Raw genomic sequence first — 17592 nt, 5'->3', positions numbered from 1 at the left:
TCTCTCTCTCTCTCTCTCTCTCTCTCTCTCTCTCTCTCTCTCTCTCTGTGTCTCTCTCTCCACATGCATACATATACATGCATATACATAACCCTAAATATATGCACATGTATATATGAATATATGTGCATATATGTTTATATCTACATATATCAGCATGAATTATAGAAGTCAAGCACATTACATCTCTCTTGGGCTTGTAGTCAGGTTTCTAGTCTCCAGATTGTCCCATTTCTATCAGATTTTCCATTTGCTATAATTCCTTCAGCATGAAAGTCGGTGATTTTCTCTCTCTCTCTCTTTTTTTTAAGCAATCAGGGTTAAGTAACTTGCTCAAGGTTACATGGCCAGTTATTTCTGGGTGTGGTGCTGAGTATCTGAGCCCAGATTTGATCCCTAGGTCATCCCAACACTGGAGCCAGTGCTCTTACTCGCTGAGCCACCTGGCCACCCCTAAGCAATTGGGGTTAAGTAACTTGCTCAAGGTTACATGGCCAGGTGTTTCTAGGTGGGTGCTAAATATTTGAGCCCGGGATTTGATCCCCAGGTCATGCCGACACTGGAGCCGGTACTCTTACTCACTGTGCTACCTGGCCGCCCCCCCCCACTCTCTCTCTCTCACCTCCCCAGCACCCCCATTTATCTATTATCAGATAATATAGTTAAATATCTGGAGACTGATTTTCCTAGAAGCTGAAAACTATTCTTGCAATGAAAGCAGAGGGCACTAATGATGTCAGATAATTTGAAAACTAAAGTTTGAAGTGAAGCATTCATATATAAAATCACCCTGTTGAAAAACAAAAGCAAGAGAAAAAGCAGAACTAAAAAAAAGAACACCACTAAAATTTCATTCCTTTACTGTGCACATGAAACCACTCTGTCATGATGAATGTTTGGGACACATGAGGTCTTCCTCAGGTGCTATCATTAGAAAAAAATGAATCTACATGACATGGCTGTTTACAAAATGAGAACTTTCTGTATGGATATCAGAAGCCTTAGTAAGCCTTGTGATTTTTCTTTTCCACTTTATTCTCCCGATGCCATTGGAACTGACACACATCCTCAGCATATAAGAAAACCTTATAACTGTCAGAGATAAGACTTAAAAAAAACCCACTATTGATACTTTCTGGTGGACTTTTTTCTTATTTTTGATCTTTAGATTAATTTTGGTTTCAAAATTTTTCAGAATTCAAGTTTCATTTAATTAAACATTCTTTGAAATAGTTTTGTTTTTTTCATCATGCAGTGGTATCCTTTATTTTTTATACATATGAAACACCATTATTCACAATCCATTCTGTCCAATTCAGGTTTGAATTTAATTAAACTCTAAATTTACGAAAGTACATGGGTTCAGAATATAAACACCTTAGTAAAATCAAGTATGATGGAAATTTTGAAGTAACAGTGAGGAGAGGATAGAAAAAAAAATTCAAAAAGGTTACCATGAGAAACAATCAATAAATTATTAAGTGCCTGCTCTGTGTCAGACACTGTGCTAAGTGCTAATAGATACAAAAAGGTAAAAGGGCATCTGCTTTCAAGTAGCTTACAATCTAACGGGGGATCTTACTAACTTACTTACTAACTTCTTGGCATCCCAAGAAAATTTAAAGACAAAACTGGAAGGTCAACAAATGTAAAGTGAGAAGAAAATTGTGCAGCTTTTCATATCTATATCTATATCTAGTCTAGCTAATCTCCTTTAATGGACTTTTCCTCCTAATGTGGAGTCTCCAAGATCTCCAGAGCTGAGTGAGTACCAGCAGATTGAGTGGTATGCGTAGCATTGTGTGTCACCTGTTGTAAAAAGAAACACACATTAGAACTACTGAAAATCTGGTGCTTTATTTTTGAAAGGGGCTATCTATATTGATAAATTATTATTCACTAAAGTTTTAGAAAAGGGTACAAAATGATGAAGAAAAAAATGGAAGAGAAAAGTGATGAAATTATTTGCCCGAGGTCATTCAACTAAATAAGTGTCTGTGGTAGGATTTAAACAAACTCTTTCCTACTCTAGGTCCAGAACTCTCTCCACTCTTCCATCCTTTCAAATTCCAGCTATATTAATTTAAAAGCACCAAGAAAGTATTAATTCATACAAATTTTTTTTGGATGGAAACTGTGATTTGATTGGTGTAGGGAACTCCCAATGAGGAAATTCCCTTTTCCAAGGTAGAACATCACATTGCTATGCAACTTTTCTTAAGAGTTGCCCAGAGCATTGGGAGGGTAGGAGACCTGACAACATGCAGACGGTGTATATCAAAGGTGACACTTAAACTTAGGTCTTCCAGACTCAAGTCCTCTTCTGGACATTATGCCATGACACCTTTATCATGCAAACTATAAACAGAAAAATGTGGTAGTCTTCTGTTCAACAATAAGTATACCTTTCCCATAACCTCTATCTACTATATGTTTTGGATAGCATAAAAATTGGTTTTTAAAATATTTTTTAACACTTAGTAAAAACAGAGAAGTGATTCTCACAAATAAATAAATTAATTGACTGTTTCATTTTCTTACACAAATTAAAATATCCTTCTCTGATGGGGCCATTTTCATGCTTAAAAATGACTTTGGGGGGCTTTTTGTTTGAAGAGAAGGGCAACATAAATTCCCATAATTTCTGAATGATGTTAGCAGTCACAAAACTTCTATTTGTAGAGGTAATGTAGTGATGTAGAGAAAAGTGATGTAGTGAATTGAATAAAAATGAGCAAGAGTAAAATATTTAGGATAAAGGAAGGAAGATTTATCAAATAGTCCAGTGTGAAAAATGTAACTATTTTGTTTGGTACTGTAATGGTAACGGGCTTTTGAAGATCTTCCCAGCCCCTTAGTAAGCCTAAGGGAATTTGAAGACCTTCCCTGCTTTGAAGACATACCCTGCCCCCTAACAGGCTGAATGTAATCACATGGAGCCTGTGGTGGGAGAAGTTTGCTGAAGGATGGAGCAGAGCCCTCAGGAAGCTGGGAGTCAGAGTAGCTAAAGACTGGAGGACGGACAGGCTGCATCCAAGGGAGAGAGTTACGTTTATGAGTAAATGTTGGCTTGTGGGAAAATTAAAGGATGCTGTGGCTCTCTATGTTGTTATGGCTTATTAACTTCTTTGCTGCTATGATGGATTTGGCTTACTGGTTTTAGGATTCATTTTTCTGGTGTCTGAATAAATGTTTTGTTTCTGTTTTATATATGGAGAGACTGTTATATTTTGCAATTGACCATTATGCAGGGATATTTATAGTGACCCTTGGCCCTTTGAATATTGCATTGCTGCTACAGGTATGTTTGTCATTCAAAATTTATTGTAGTATCTCTATTATTTATAGAATTAAAATGGATGATTAATATGGTAAAAAAATAAATATATACTAGTAAGGCTATCTATGAATAGGGATATAGTCACAATGGGGTAAAATAATATTGACTTCTACTTTTCTTATTTGTCAAATGATCAGAGAGGAATAGATAAATTATCCAAGGTACTTTTTTTGTTCTCAATTCAGTGATACAAAGGAGGGGGGGGGGTGGCATAAGGAAACAAAACACCTTTAAAGACATTAAACTTTCAAGGAATTATTGTGCAATGGTGGAATGAGCATTGGTTGACTTACGAATCAGAAGCCTCACTATTTTGGGATGAACTATGCCACTAATTAGATGCGAGTGACTGAGAAAAGTATCCAAAGCAGTTTCCCCACCTCTTATATTAGTGAGGTGGGCTAGGTGATTTTGAAGGTCCCTTCCAGCCCTAAGATTTTATGACCAGACATTAAAATATTATGACCAATGGGTCTATAATGTTCTACTATACTTTTAAAGTTATTTTGTGATAGTATAAATAACCCTTTTCACATCAGAAAAGGAATATTTTTTAAAAGGCCTTAAAAAATTAAAAAATAATTGACAATTCACTTTCTATCCACATAAGTGGTCTGACAGATAGAATTAGGGAATAGTCAACTAGGTCAGTGAGCAAAATAGACCTTCTAATTTGCTGATGATTTCTAAACAAGAAAAAAATATTTCAATATAGACATGAGAGTGTTCTTATCTGAAGGCAGGAGTGACTAAAATAACCTCTCCAAATTCTTTCTAGCTCTTTTGTGCTAAGTTTTATATTAGGATAATGTTATGTTGACAATAACAATAAAAAAAATCACAGAATTCCATGAATTTTTCACTTTACTTTCAGTTAAAATTTCAGTTAAAAATTACTTTTAGCCATTTAATTGAAAAAATTTCAGTCCAATGAATTCATTTGTCTGTATACAGACTAGAGGAACTATGGAAAAAACAAGATAATTAAAAAAAATCTTTTTAACTATCAACATTTAACAATCCCAAAGCCCAACACAATTATTTCATGGGAATTTTCTTGGGTGGAGTATGATAATTTCGCTATACAACAATGAAGATTTCCCCAGGCAGACCCTACAAACCCATATTTTATAACAGAAATAACTCATATTTTTTATCTTATTTTAAGAGTTTCCAAAATGTGACTCAGTCAGTACAGGAATGAGGTAAAAGTAAAATGTCTGTCCAGAACTCCCATAAAGTATCTTTCCTTTTAGGAAGATTAGAACAATGGTCATAGTTTATTATTTTATTTTCTGTATTTGTTAATATGCACTTGTGAATCTTTTGTTTCAAGCATTTATTTTTTAGTACAGGAAGTAAATAGCTGTCCTATACCTGGTACCAATATTACACATTAACTATCTTTTCTAGAAGAGACCCAATTAATCTCTTTGGGGGATACCTTAGACATGAACCATTTGTTGATTGCCTTGTCTCAGTTCTAGTCTACAGGTGGAGAATAACAGACCAGAAATGAAGAGATGTTTGACCTCTTCTCTCTGGAACAAGACCTTAGCATGAATTAAGACTATGAAAGTACAGAATCAGAGCCCCTTGTGAGAGAGGGAAACCTAAGACAAAGGTCACAGTTCGAGAGTGTTAGAAAAAAAAAAAAAGGTCCACTAATTTCATTTGCTTCTTAAAACAATACTAAGAGGTAGAAAATACAATTGCTATTTACACATGAACATACTGAGACAGAGAGACCTTAAGTAACTTGCAAAACAAGGTCACAGAAGTACAGAAAGCATTAAACTTGAATCCAAGCCCTCACTTTATTGAGGATTCTTTTCAGATATTAGTTGGATTGAGGGTTGCAGAGATCCCTTCCAAATCTACAATTCTGAATATTTTTAATTTTATAGTTCCAAATTCAGGGCCTTTTTACTGTAGCAAACTAGAACCTTCCAGGCTAGCATTTAGTTGGAGCAGTGTGGTATAGTGGATAAAATGTAACAATTGTAGTCAGAAAGACCTAGATTTGAATGTTGCCTCTTACAAAGCTTTATTTCCATAAGCAAGTTGCTTAACACAGTTTTCTTAAAATAGTTGCCAAGAAACCCTGGGTGGTTGGGGAATGACCCCAAAGAGACTGTGGTTTGACTCCCAGTGGGTATAAATAAAATAACTAATAGGAGAATGGGAAGATGAACAACATCTTTTCCCTCCTCCCGCAGGAGGGAAGACACAGCTTGTCTTCTGTGTTTTTACCCCAGGAATAGGGGTCCAAATTCAACTCGGGGTTTGAAATTCTTCATTATACCTATCCTCCGCCTTGTCCTGATCCTGAGAGCAATGCTCTATGGGGCAGTGGCAATGAGTAACACTGTTTTCTCACCCCCTAATTCTCCTCATATATCCATTTCCCCTCTTTTTGTGGGAAAAAAGTGGGCAGCAGATAAATAGGCAAGAACGGATTCTGACTCCATTATATCCACCCTGCCTTCCACTAACCGCCCTTTGAACTTTTCTATCTCTCTGGAGGCAGGGTAATTCTTCCACTCCTCCTAGTTTTCAAACTCTTCCTTATCTTTGACTCAACAGAAATGACACTGCTCTTTTCAAAGTTTCCAATGCTCTCAAGCCATAAAACTTTGTCTCAGTGCTCATCCTTCTTGACCTCTCTACAGCACTTGACACTGCTAATTACCCTCTCTTCTTGAGTACTTGCTATCAGCTTTCTGCATTTTCCTCCACTTCTCTCTCTTGGTTCTTCTACTACCTTCCAGACCACACTTTTCACAATCTCCTTGACTGTATTGTTATTCAAATCACACTGCATCACTGAGAGGGCAACCAAAGAATCTCTCTTAGACCTCCTTCTCTTTGTATTAGGTGAATTCACTAGATCTGACGGTTTAATTATTACCTTGAGGCAAAAGAGTCCCAGATCTATCGATCCAGCCTGAATCACTTCCCTGAGCTCCAGTCCTGCATCAGTGACTGGCTCTGCAACATCTGAGACTTAATGTCTCATCAGTATCTTAAAATCAACACATCAAAAACAAAATTAATTACTTTTTACCCCAAATCTCTTTTAAACTTCCCTATTTCTTTTGGTGTTTTCTTGGACCCGTTACTTTGTCTTACTCCACATATCCAAGGAGTCACTAAGTTTTGTCAATTACATCTCAGCATCTCTTCTTGGTCCCCCATGTTTACTTCCATATCTATCATCCAAATTCAGGTCCTTACTAGCTGTTTCATTAATTGATCTTAATTAGCCTCAAAATTTCCCCCATTCCAATTCCTCCTCCACAGTTAACGTAGTGATTGTCCTAAAGTATGGTTAGACCATGTCATACTCCTGTCCAATAAACTCCAATAGATCCCTATTGCAAAAAGAAAAAGTTTAGAGACCACAGACATACTCTCAGCCCTAGTTTTCACATCTCTAAAATTGAGAAAATAACATCTCAAAGATTTACCTCACAGAATCATCATAAGATTCTAAATAATAATAATAGCTAGCACATATATAACTTTAAGGTTAATGAAGGCAAAAAACCTAGGAGGCGGAAGAGAGATGACAGAGAGAAGCCAGGAGTTTACCTGAGCTCTTCCCAGTTTCCCTCAGAAACAACATTGTGTCAAACTTCTAAACAGATTTTGGCGTGATAGAACCCACAAAAAGGCAGCGTGAAACAAATTTCCAGTTTATGATACCTTGGAAGGACTTCAGAAAACATATTTCTCACTTGGGTAAAAGGGAAGCACAGCCTAGTTGGGTGTCTGGGCAAGCCAGTGGGAGGCTCTTAGCTGAGCACAGATTAGTAACTGAGGCCCCTTGGCCCTGTTTCAGCAGGCCAGCAGTGAGGGATCTAACCACAGTGCAGAAGGCAAATTGTCAGCCTTGGAACCCCGGCACTACAGGTGTGACTAGGCTGGGCCACCCCCAGTACAGTGGTACATGCCACCAGTGACTGAGGCTCCAGAGAAGAAAGCCATTGACCAGGCCCCTGGCCCCCATCATAAGAACTTGAGACAATGCCCCGGGCTGTGCCAAATGAACAGAGCTCAATTTTGAAAGTCAAAAAATAGGCTGAAAAAATAAAAGAAGACTGAAAAATGAGTAAGAAGCAGAAAAGAACCATAGAAAGATACTGGGGTTACAGGGAAGATCAAAACACTAACTCAGCAGAGGACAACAATGTCAAAATACCTACATGTGAATCCTCAAAGGGAATTATGAACTGGTCTCAAGCCCAAAAAGTCCTCTTGGAAGAACTCAAAAAGGATTTATTTTTTAAATCAAGTAAAAGAGGTAGAAAAAAATTGGGAAAAGAGATGAGAGTTATGTGGCAGTATTATGAAAAAGATTCAATAACTTGGAAAAGGAAACACAAAAAATGATTGAAGAAAACAACTACTTAAAAAAAATAGAACTTGCCAAATGGAAAAAAAATACAATGAAGAAAACAGCTCCTTTAAAAGCAAAATTAGCCAAATCAAAAAGGAGGTCCAAAAGCTAACTGAAGACAGTAATTCCTTAAAAATTAGAATGGGGCAAGTGGAAACTAATGACTCTAGGAGAAATTAATATTCAGTCAAAATAAAAACAATGAAAAAATAGAAGAAAATTTAAAATACCTCATTGAAAAAACAACTGACCTTTTATTTTATATTGAAGTTTGTAATATATTTTCTTTTCTTATTGCATATTAAAGTTTCAGTAATAATAATAATAATAATAATAAAAACAACAACAAATGGCCAGGAAAATAGATCCAAGAGAGATAATTTTTTTTTCAGTGGTACGTGACACCTACACAAAAACTGACCATGTATTAGAACATAAAAACCTCATAATCAAATGCAGAAATGCAGGAATATTAAATACATCCTTTTCAGATCATGATACAATTACATATAATAAAGGGCCATGGAAAGATAAGCCAAAAATTAATTGAAAACTGAACAATCTAATCCTAAAGAAAAAATGGGTCAGGCAACAAATCATAGAAACAATAACTTCATCAAATAAACAACAATGAGACAACATACCAAAACCTATGGGATGCAGTCAAAGTAGTTCTTACAGGAAATTTTATATATCTAAATGCTTATATGAATAAAATATAAAAGAGATCAATGAGTTGTGCCTACAACTAAAAGAGCTAGAAAAAGACCAAATTAAAACTGCAACTTAAATACCAAATTAGAAATTCTGAAAATCAAAGGAGACATTAATAAAAATGGAAAGTAAGAAAACTAACAAATAAAACTGAGAACTGATTTTATTTTTTTAAAAACCCAGTAAAATAGATAAACCTTCCATTAATTTAATTTAAAAAAGAAAGAAGAAAACCAAATTACCAATATCAAACATGAACTCCACCATTGAAGAGGAAATTAAAGCGATGATTTGGAGCTATTTTGCCTAACTCTTGTTTGTTTGTTTGTTTTTTTAAGCAATTGGGGTTCAGTAACTTGTTCAAGGTTACTAGGCCAGTTATTTCTGGGTGTGGTGCTAAGTATCTGAGCCCAGATTTGATCCCCAGGTTATCCTGACACTGCTCTTACTTGCTGAGCCACCTGGCCGCCCCTGATTTTGCCTAACTCTTTGCCAATAAATCTGACAATCTAAGTGAAATGGATAAATATCTTATTTACAAAAAATAAATTGCCCAAATTAACAGAAAAGGAAATAAAATATTTAATCCAACTTTAGAAAAAAAGATGTTGAACAAGTCATCCATCAGTGAACTCCCTAAGAAAAAAAAAAATCTCCAAGATCAGATGGATTTACAAATGAATTCTACCCAAAATTTGTAATTCCAATCTTATATAAACTATTTAGAAAAACAGGTGAAGAAGTCGTATCAAAGTCCTTTGGTGACTGACTGTGTTACCAAAACCAGGAAGAATAAAAACAGAGAAACAAAATTAAGAACAATTTCACTAAAGAATATTGATGCATACATTTTAAATAGAATATTATCAAAGATATTACAGCAATTTATCACAAGGATAATACACCATGATTAGGTGAAATTTATATCAGGAGTGCAGTGCTGGTTCCCTATTAAGAAAACTATCAGCATAATTGACCATTTCAATAATAAAACTAACAAATCATGTGATTATATCATTAGATGTAGAAAGAGCTTTTGGCAAAATATAGCACCCATTCCTATTATTAAAAACACTAGAAAATATAGGAATAAATGGAGTTTTCCTTAAAATAATAAACAGTGTCTAAAATCATTAGCAAGCATTATATGTAATGAGGATAAGCTAGAAGACTTCTCAGTAAGATCAAGGGTGAAACAAAGACATCCATTATCACAGTTACTACCCAATATTGTATTAGAAATGTTAGCTATTACAATAAGAGAAGAAAAATAAATTGAATGGATTAGGATAGGAAATGAGGAAATAAAATTATTACTCTATGCAGATGATATGATGGTATACTTGGAGATTCTAGAGAATCAAATTTAAAGAAAAAACTACTTAAAAAACAATGAACTACTTCAGCAAAGTTGCAGGATAAAAAATAAACCTCTATACATCATCGGTATTTCTCTATATTACCAACAAAGTACAACAGCAAGAGAGAGAAAGAGAAAATTCTTTAAATTTAAAATAACTGTAGACAGTATAAAATATTTGGGAGTCTATCTGCCAAGATAAACCTAGGATCTACATGAACACAGTCACAAAATAATGGATGCCAATTGAAGCATAATATTTTCACCTTTTTTTTTGTTTTACTGTTTTGTTTTTTTGTCTTTTCTTTATCATAGTTTTTTTTCCCTTTTCTTCTAATTCTTCTTTCACAATATGAATATTGTGGAAAAGGTTTTTTTAAGAATTGCAAAATATTTGAATTATGTTATCTCACTGAAACCTCACAATAACCTTGGAATGTAGATACTTCTCTCTCCAACCCCCTGCCAGAATTTTACAGATAAGGAACCTGAAGCTTAGGGGATTTAACTGACTTGCCCAGCCATAAAGCTGGTGTATGAGATAGGATTTAAACTCAGGTCTTCCTGAAACCAAGTTGAACAATCATCCACTGTGCCACCTGGACGCCTCAAATTATGAAACTGACAATAATTAAATCAATAATAAATAGATAAATTTATAAATAAATTGGAAAAGAAAGTACTTGTCAAACTGCAATTTGTTATTTAAATGCCATTTATCATTAAATATATTCTGTAACAACCACCCATTAGTTCACTGGAGAAATTTTAAATTTCTTATCACTGTGGAGCTTCTCAAGAAGATGATAGTGATTGACCAAGAGCCATGAGAATAGATTTACTCTATTTTTGTCCAGCTTTTAGTCAAATAGTCTGATTCCAAGGTACCATGGAGATGTTAGTCAACATGGTTTGGGTTAAAGAAGAGTTTTTTTGCTATTTTATCACAGGGAAGCTGAAATAAGAAAGAATATTGTTTTTGTTTTTGTTATGAGAGGCAGGCACATTAGAGCTTAAGGTTGATATCTTACAGAAGTAATTTAATTTTAGAATTTAGAACTAGATAGGACTTTGTCTTGTTCAGTTGTTCAGGCATGTCCAACTCTTTTTGATCCCATAGGCTATACCGTCCATGGAGTTTTCTTGGCAAAGATACTAGAATGGTTGCCATTTCCTTCTTCAGTTAAAGCAAACAGAGGCTAAGTGACTTGTCCAGGTCATACAACTAGTACATGTTTTATGCCATATATACATACATACATACATACATACATACACACACACGTATATATATATATATATATATTTGCTTTTTGGAGGGGGAAGGCAGGACAGTTGGGGTTAAGTGACTTGCCCAAGGTCACACAGCTAGTAAGTGTTAAGTGTCTGAGGCCATTTTTGAACTCAGGTTCTCCTGACTCCAGGGCCAGTGCTCTATTCACTGCACCACCTAGCCACCCCATGAGAGGGCTTGAACTTGATGATCTGTTTGTTTGGGGTTTTTTTGGAGGGGGAAGGTAGGGAAGTTAGGGTTAAGTGACTTGCCCAAGGTCACACGGCTAGTTTTTTGTGTTAAGTGTCTGCAGCCATATTTGAACTCAGGTCCTCCTGATTCCAGGGCTGGTGCTCTATTCACTACACCACCTAGGCACCCTTTTATGCCATATTTTAACAGGTCCAGTGCTCTAAGCATCCTGGTTGCCCCCTAGAGATTAAGTGACTTGCCCAAGATCACACAGCTAATAAATGTCTGAGGTCACATTTGAACTCACGTTTTCCTGACTCCAGGCCCAGCATTCTCTCCACTGAGCCATCTAACTGCCCCCAGTGGGACATTAGAAACATTTAATCCAGCAGAAATAACAATAATTCTGGAATAAGAGAATTTAGGTTCAAGTCTTACCTCTGATATCTATTCTTTTGGCAACTTTAGGTAAGTGACCTAACGTCCATGGACCTTGAATTTCTTGATCTGTAAAATGAGTAAGTAGACTTTCTTTCCTCTGAGGTCCCTTTCAGTTCTATATATCTTAAGCTATTTTATCCTCTTCAGGCTCACATTCCTACTATCAAAGGCAAATTGGGTTCTCAGAAGTTGGTTAGTCACTTCCTCCCTTCAGGTTCTAGGATAATCTTAAAAGGTTAAGGTTTTTCTAGTACTATTACTGATGAGCCCATTTGGTATGCTCACTTTTGATTACCAATCTCCCAGGATTAATTAGTATTTAGAAAGTGTTATTTATTGAGACTGTGAAGTAAGAACAATGGGTACAAAATATTTCCCCCTTACCCCCCAATTCTGTGACACACTCTCTCCTGGCACACTTAAGGTCCCCGGAAGAGTGGGATCAAGCTTAGACAGTATATAGTGCAATGGGGTAATTCACAACTTCTCTCCCTTTGGCAAGTCTTCATAAAGGCCCCTGCTGTCTGTAACTCTTAAGTCTTATGTGTTTGTGAAAACACAAAGCTGATTGTTCTCATTTTTTTAATGCATTCTTGGTCCCTAATGTAAACACTACTTTCATTGACTACTATTCTTAGGAACACATGATTTAGCCAAATCATCTAACTTTTGAAGTTTGATTCTCTACAAATTTTCCGCCCCTATCCCTCTTCCCAAATCAATTCCTATTCTCTAGCACCTTGCTGGAAATACTCCATGATTAGTCTAAATGCTTTTGGAGTCCTAGATTTTGAATGAGCATGTTCTTTTATCCGAGTCCCACAGAACATGATTCTTTCAATCAGAGGACATTCCTGTTTGGTATCATCTTTTATTCTTTCTAGTCTGACATTATCTGCTCTCATTAAATCCATAATGTTTAAACTACTGATTGATTGATTTTATAACAATCAAAAACGTGTTCTCACCTGATCAGGGTTTCAGCCTTTAGAGCACTTTGTTACTTACTTTAGTTGGGGTTGATGTGTGTGGGACACCCCTCATATAATTTTAGGATCCTTATTCTACAGCTGAGAAAATGGAAGCCCAGACAAGGGAATTAATTTGCCTAAGGTTATAAGAGTGTTGAGACCTGGCATTTGATCTAATCACCATAGCCCTCATCTTAAGGAGTAGGGGATTGGGCTTCAATGAAGCTGAATTGTTAGCTCAAGTCAAAGTCATAAGGCTAGGAATTGTGATAACTAGAACTAGATGTCAAGCCCAATGTTTCCTTCCAGTGTCTTTTTCCCCCTCTTTACAAGATTTTCTTGCTATTATTTCAGTGGAAAAGATCAAAGCATTGGCAAAGGTGATGCCAGTAACCACTCACACCTGGGTCTCTGGAACTTAAAAGAAAAAAAAAGACCTGGTTCTTTATTTTAACTTGTGCCCTTTCTCAAGTTCACCTATATCAAAGGATCATAGTTTTATAGCTTGATGGGACCTTGAAGTTCAATTTATCCTGGAGATGTTTTACCTTTTTGCGTGTTATGGACCTCTTTGGCAGTTTGTCAAGACCTAAGGATCATTTCTCAGGTTAATGTTTTAAAATGAACAAAAAACCATAGGATTATAAAGGAAACCAATTTTGTTGAAAATCAATTAAAAACAAACAAACAAATGCCTGTATCCTAGGTTAAGGCTGATGACTAGTCCATCCCCATCAATTTATTAAAAACAAAAAACAAAACTTGAAGGTAACAAGTCACTTCTCTGGACCCTTTGCCACTGGGCCCCTCCTCTCTAACTAGAGGGTAGAGAACTTTTTCATTTAAGGAGGACACCAAAACTAGCCATCTCTTCATTTCTCACTCCATTTTGAATGCGTTCTTCTGAACTGTTCCATCGTCTATGTCTATAAGGTACTTTACTGACCTCTGCTTTTCAATTTCCTTTTGTATGTTATCTTTCTCTATTAGATTATAAGCCACTTGAGATCAGGGATGATCTTTTGCCTTTCTCTGTGTCCCCAATGCTTAGTTACAGTATCTGGAACATAGTTGGCACTGAATAAAGATTTATCAACTAATATGGGTGCAAGTGACCAAATTAGTATTTAAATAAAGCCTAAATCTCCAATTAAAAATTTAGTATTTTTATCCATTGGAAAAAGTTGTCTGCTAAAGTATATGCATCAATATAAGGCCATTACCCATAGCATTTACAGCTCTTTCTAAAAATTAGAACAGCTTGAACTTCTAAACTCTTATTTTATTTATTTAAACTCAAAATAAAGCAAAGTCTTTTTTTTTTTTCCTAAGGATGGTGAAACTAAGTACTGTGTAATGCATACAATGTGCTTGAGAAGGGAAGAAATAAGTGCTACCTGGATTATAGTGTACTCAATGAAAGCTATGGGGTTCCAATCATGAGAAAGGGATAGAGGAGAGCCACTATCACCCTCTAGAGAAAGATCTAGAGATCTTTCTGATAAATATCAAAGAGTATAGAGAAAGGAAAGGATGAAGTTCTTCACAACAGACATGGAGTTCAAAGTTACTAAGAATGCAGGTAGCTTTTACAGAACTAAAGAATCTGCAAAGTAGTTTTAAGCTGTTAAAAGAGACTAATTATGCTTTCAGAAATACAGTATAATAAGAATATTGCAAGTGAATGGGACATAGGTATGATTTCTTAAAATTACCTAGCCAAATTTGCTAATTTTCTTCCTTCCCCTCCCCACATACTTTTCAACATCAAGAAATGAAAATGCAGGGTTTTGCTTTGCTTGATTATGCATAGCTATGAGCTTTTCTTTTTTTTTTTTCCTTTTTTTTCCTTTTTCATTTGTTCCAGTGGGGAAAGGAAAGTTGGGAGGGAGAAAAAAAATGTTTTTTTAAATTGCAAAATAATAACAAAATGTATGTTTCCCATTTTGTTTTCTATTACCACTGTGTGGGATATAAAGACCCTAACCCAAATTGACTACTCGGGGACCTCTCAAAGTGAAGGTAGAAAGTTTTATTAGAATCTCTGGAGAATGGGCTGTCCTGTCTCTGGGACAGCACCTAGGAACAGAAGCTAAAGCTGGGTTAAATAAACAAAGGTTACAGGCCCCTCCCAAACATTAACCTAATTATTACTAATGAGGCTCTAATCTTGTTAGATAACATACATAATACATGAGATCCACTACACAAGTGCAGTAACAACCTCAGAATACCCAATCCCCTTCAGTCTAACCTAGATACATCCTTATCTGGGCCTGGGTATCCCAAGGCCACTGTCTGTTTCCTGATTGCTCAAATCCACCTGCTGCTGCCAGCTCCTTCCATTCTACATTGTTTCATTTTAGTATTATCTAGGAGTTCCCTGGGAACTTAATTTCCTCCCAAGGCTACAGCCTCAACTCCCCCAAGGACTAGGAACTCAACTTCCTCCCAAGGCTACTGTCTGTTACTTTTTATCAGTAGTCTTGTTCAGCAATTCTTGCAGTTCTGTAGAAACTTAACCCTTTGTTACCTCTCACACTACCATTCCTTTCCCCAAACTAAAAACACCTCTAATTTGGTCTCAATAGTTAATCCATTCAATTGTATTAATATTCAATAGCTCTTACATTACCTTGAAATACACGATGACTTACATATATATGGGGAAACAATACTGAACTTAGTTACAAAATACAAGAAAGTAATAAGAATGTATATATGATATTCAGAGTGGGGAAACTTCACTGCAAGTCATTCCACACACCACACTATGGGTTTTTCTCACCTGTCTCAAGCCCTCAATTAGATGAAGATGGAAAAAATATATATAACTTCAGTGCTGTCCACCTTTTTGTTTATTGGAGAATTCTATTCTAACATTCTTTTTGAGGAAATTGATTTTCCTTTAGCTTCCATGGCATTCCCTGTCCTCTGTCCCTGCTGCCACACTCAAGGCAATTTCTCTTTAACATTGTTAGTATAGCTCTGCCAAAATTAACCATATCTTCTAGGTCTGTGAATAATTGAGAGTGGGTGGAAAAATAATCAGAAAAGGTATGCCAAAGCTTACTTCAAAAATTGTGGATTTATGCTTCATTAAATCAATAAATAAACAAACTGAATGAATTAATGAATAGAATGAATAGCATATTTAAATGGCTAAGAAAGAGAAACAAAAAGTTTGTACCAGGATGAAAGGTGGGGTATAAAGAAAGGGCATAATTAAGGAAGCATGACTTTCATGTCTGGAAAATGTAATTGTAGTACCTCTTGAGAGACATCTGACAGTATAAAATCATACATTTTATTCAATACTCTGAAAAACATTAATTTAGTGATCTATAAATGAAAACAATATTATAGAATTAGGTGATCTGAAAACCACTCCCAGATATTCCTAGTAGAGAGAATGGGCAATAATGACTCTGAGGAGCACATCTTTGTTACTGTAAAATAACTTGCTGTTAAATACTTTGTATATTGCTGGAGGCTAGAGTCCTTATTCTTATTTGCGATTTTCTTGTATGCTTTTTTTTTAAGTCAGCTCATTTGTCAATTTATTTGTGTGATTTATCTCACAGGTTTCAGGAGATCTGGGTGTGAATCCTAGTTCTGGTTTAAAACATATGGGGCAGCTAGGTGGCGCAGTGAATAGAGCACTGGCCCTAGAGTCAGGAGGATCTGAGTTCAAATCTGGACTCAGACACTTAACACGTATTAACCATGTGACCTTGGGTAAGTCACTTAACCCCAATTGCCCCTCCAAAAAGCAAAAAAAAATCAAATTAAAAAAATAATTTGTGTGACTGTGGTCAATATCCTTGGGCCTCAGTTTCCTCATCTGTAAACTGACAAAGGACACATTAAGGATTATGATACTAATATCTATCTCACAAGTTTGTTTTAGGAAAACCTAAAAGGGGTTGTAAGTTAATATTATTGTTAAACTTGGCTAATTAAATACTTGGAGAATATTTTAATTTCTGTGAATGCTAAGTACCATTTAAGTGTAAAACATTAATTCACTCTTATTTTATCATTATTATCTATTGATATATTATAAGCATGGAACAAAAGGTTTCCTAAATTATACATTTAAATGTCTTCAACAGGAGAGAAAGACAAGGTAATTTTAATTATAGCAAAACAACAAAAAATGTGATGTTGCACTCCCCAGATAATAACTTCCTAAAAATCTTTCTCCACAGAAAAAGCAAACATTTCAGTATTCAGCTATTATAACCAGCACAATGAGTCCCATTACTGAATAAATCATTAATGTTTATCGTTATACTTGATAATCTGTCTTTGTTAAACTGTTGTTAGTAATTAAGGATGGCATTTTACTTTTAATGATTGTTTCCATTTCAATCTCTCTGTGCAACAGAACCTTTTAATTTTCACTAATGACTCAAAGCCTCATTGCCTATTTCCATATTTCTTAGATTAGCAAACATGCAAATAAATATAATTAAAAGAAACAGAAAACTACTGAGTTAAATAAATGTTTGATACCGCCAAAGGAAAAAAAAACTTTTATAAGGATTATAATTTGGAGACTGTTTCTGCATTTGTCTAATAGGGTTCATTTTCTTTAGCTGTATTTTCAAAGAGCAGCAGTAATTCACTCTGTACAAACATTTGATGCCACTGTGAATTTAGGTTGAAAATTTATAAGAGTTAAATAAAAATAATTCACTTTCTATTTGATAATTCTAATCCATGTGGGGGATATTAATGTAAATGTGGAGACAGAGTCTGGCAATTGTTCCTAAAAGTGTTACAGTCACATGTATTAAAGACCCAGAAAGGAAAATTTCTGTCACCAATGGCTATGACAATGTTAGATGGTTCACCATTAGAAACTCATATAATTTTATCAGTAGAAATGACATG

At 35.4% G+C, this 17592-nt stretch overlaps 1 protein-coding gene across 3 annotated transcripts in view; it reads right to left on the bottom strand.

Annotated features, from left to right (window-relative positions):
- Positions 1 to 17592, bottom strand: part of LOC138167030 (bifunctional heparan sulfate N-deacetylase/N-sulfotransferase 3) — a 233962-nt gene that overhangs the window by 88068 nt on the left and 128302 nt on the right. The gene's annotated exons all lie outside the window — the stretch shown is intronic.

The sequence above is a fragment of the Petaurus breviceps genome, unplaced genomic scaffold, assembly GCF_028583685.1.
Source record: "Petaurus breviceps papuanus isolate PSGF00001 unplaced genomic scaffold, PetGlider_PUasm1.0 126, whole genome shotgun sequence".
Taxonomy (NCBI): domain Eukaryota; kingdom Metazoa; phylum Chordata; class Mammalia; order Diprotodontia; family Petauridae; genus Petaurus; species Petaurus breviceps.
The sequence above is the reverse complement of the archived record's forward strand: the minus strand, read 5'-3'. Positions and strand labels throughout refer to the sequence as shown.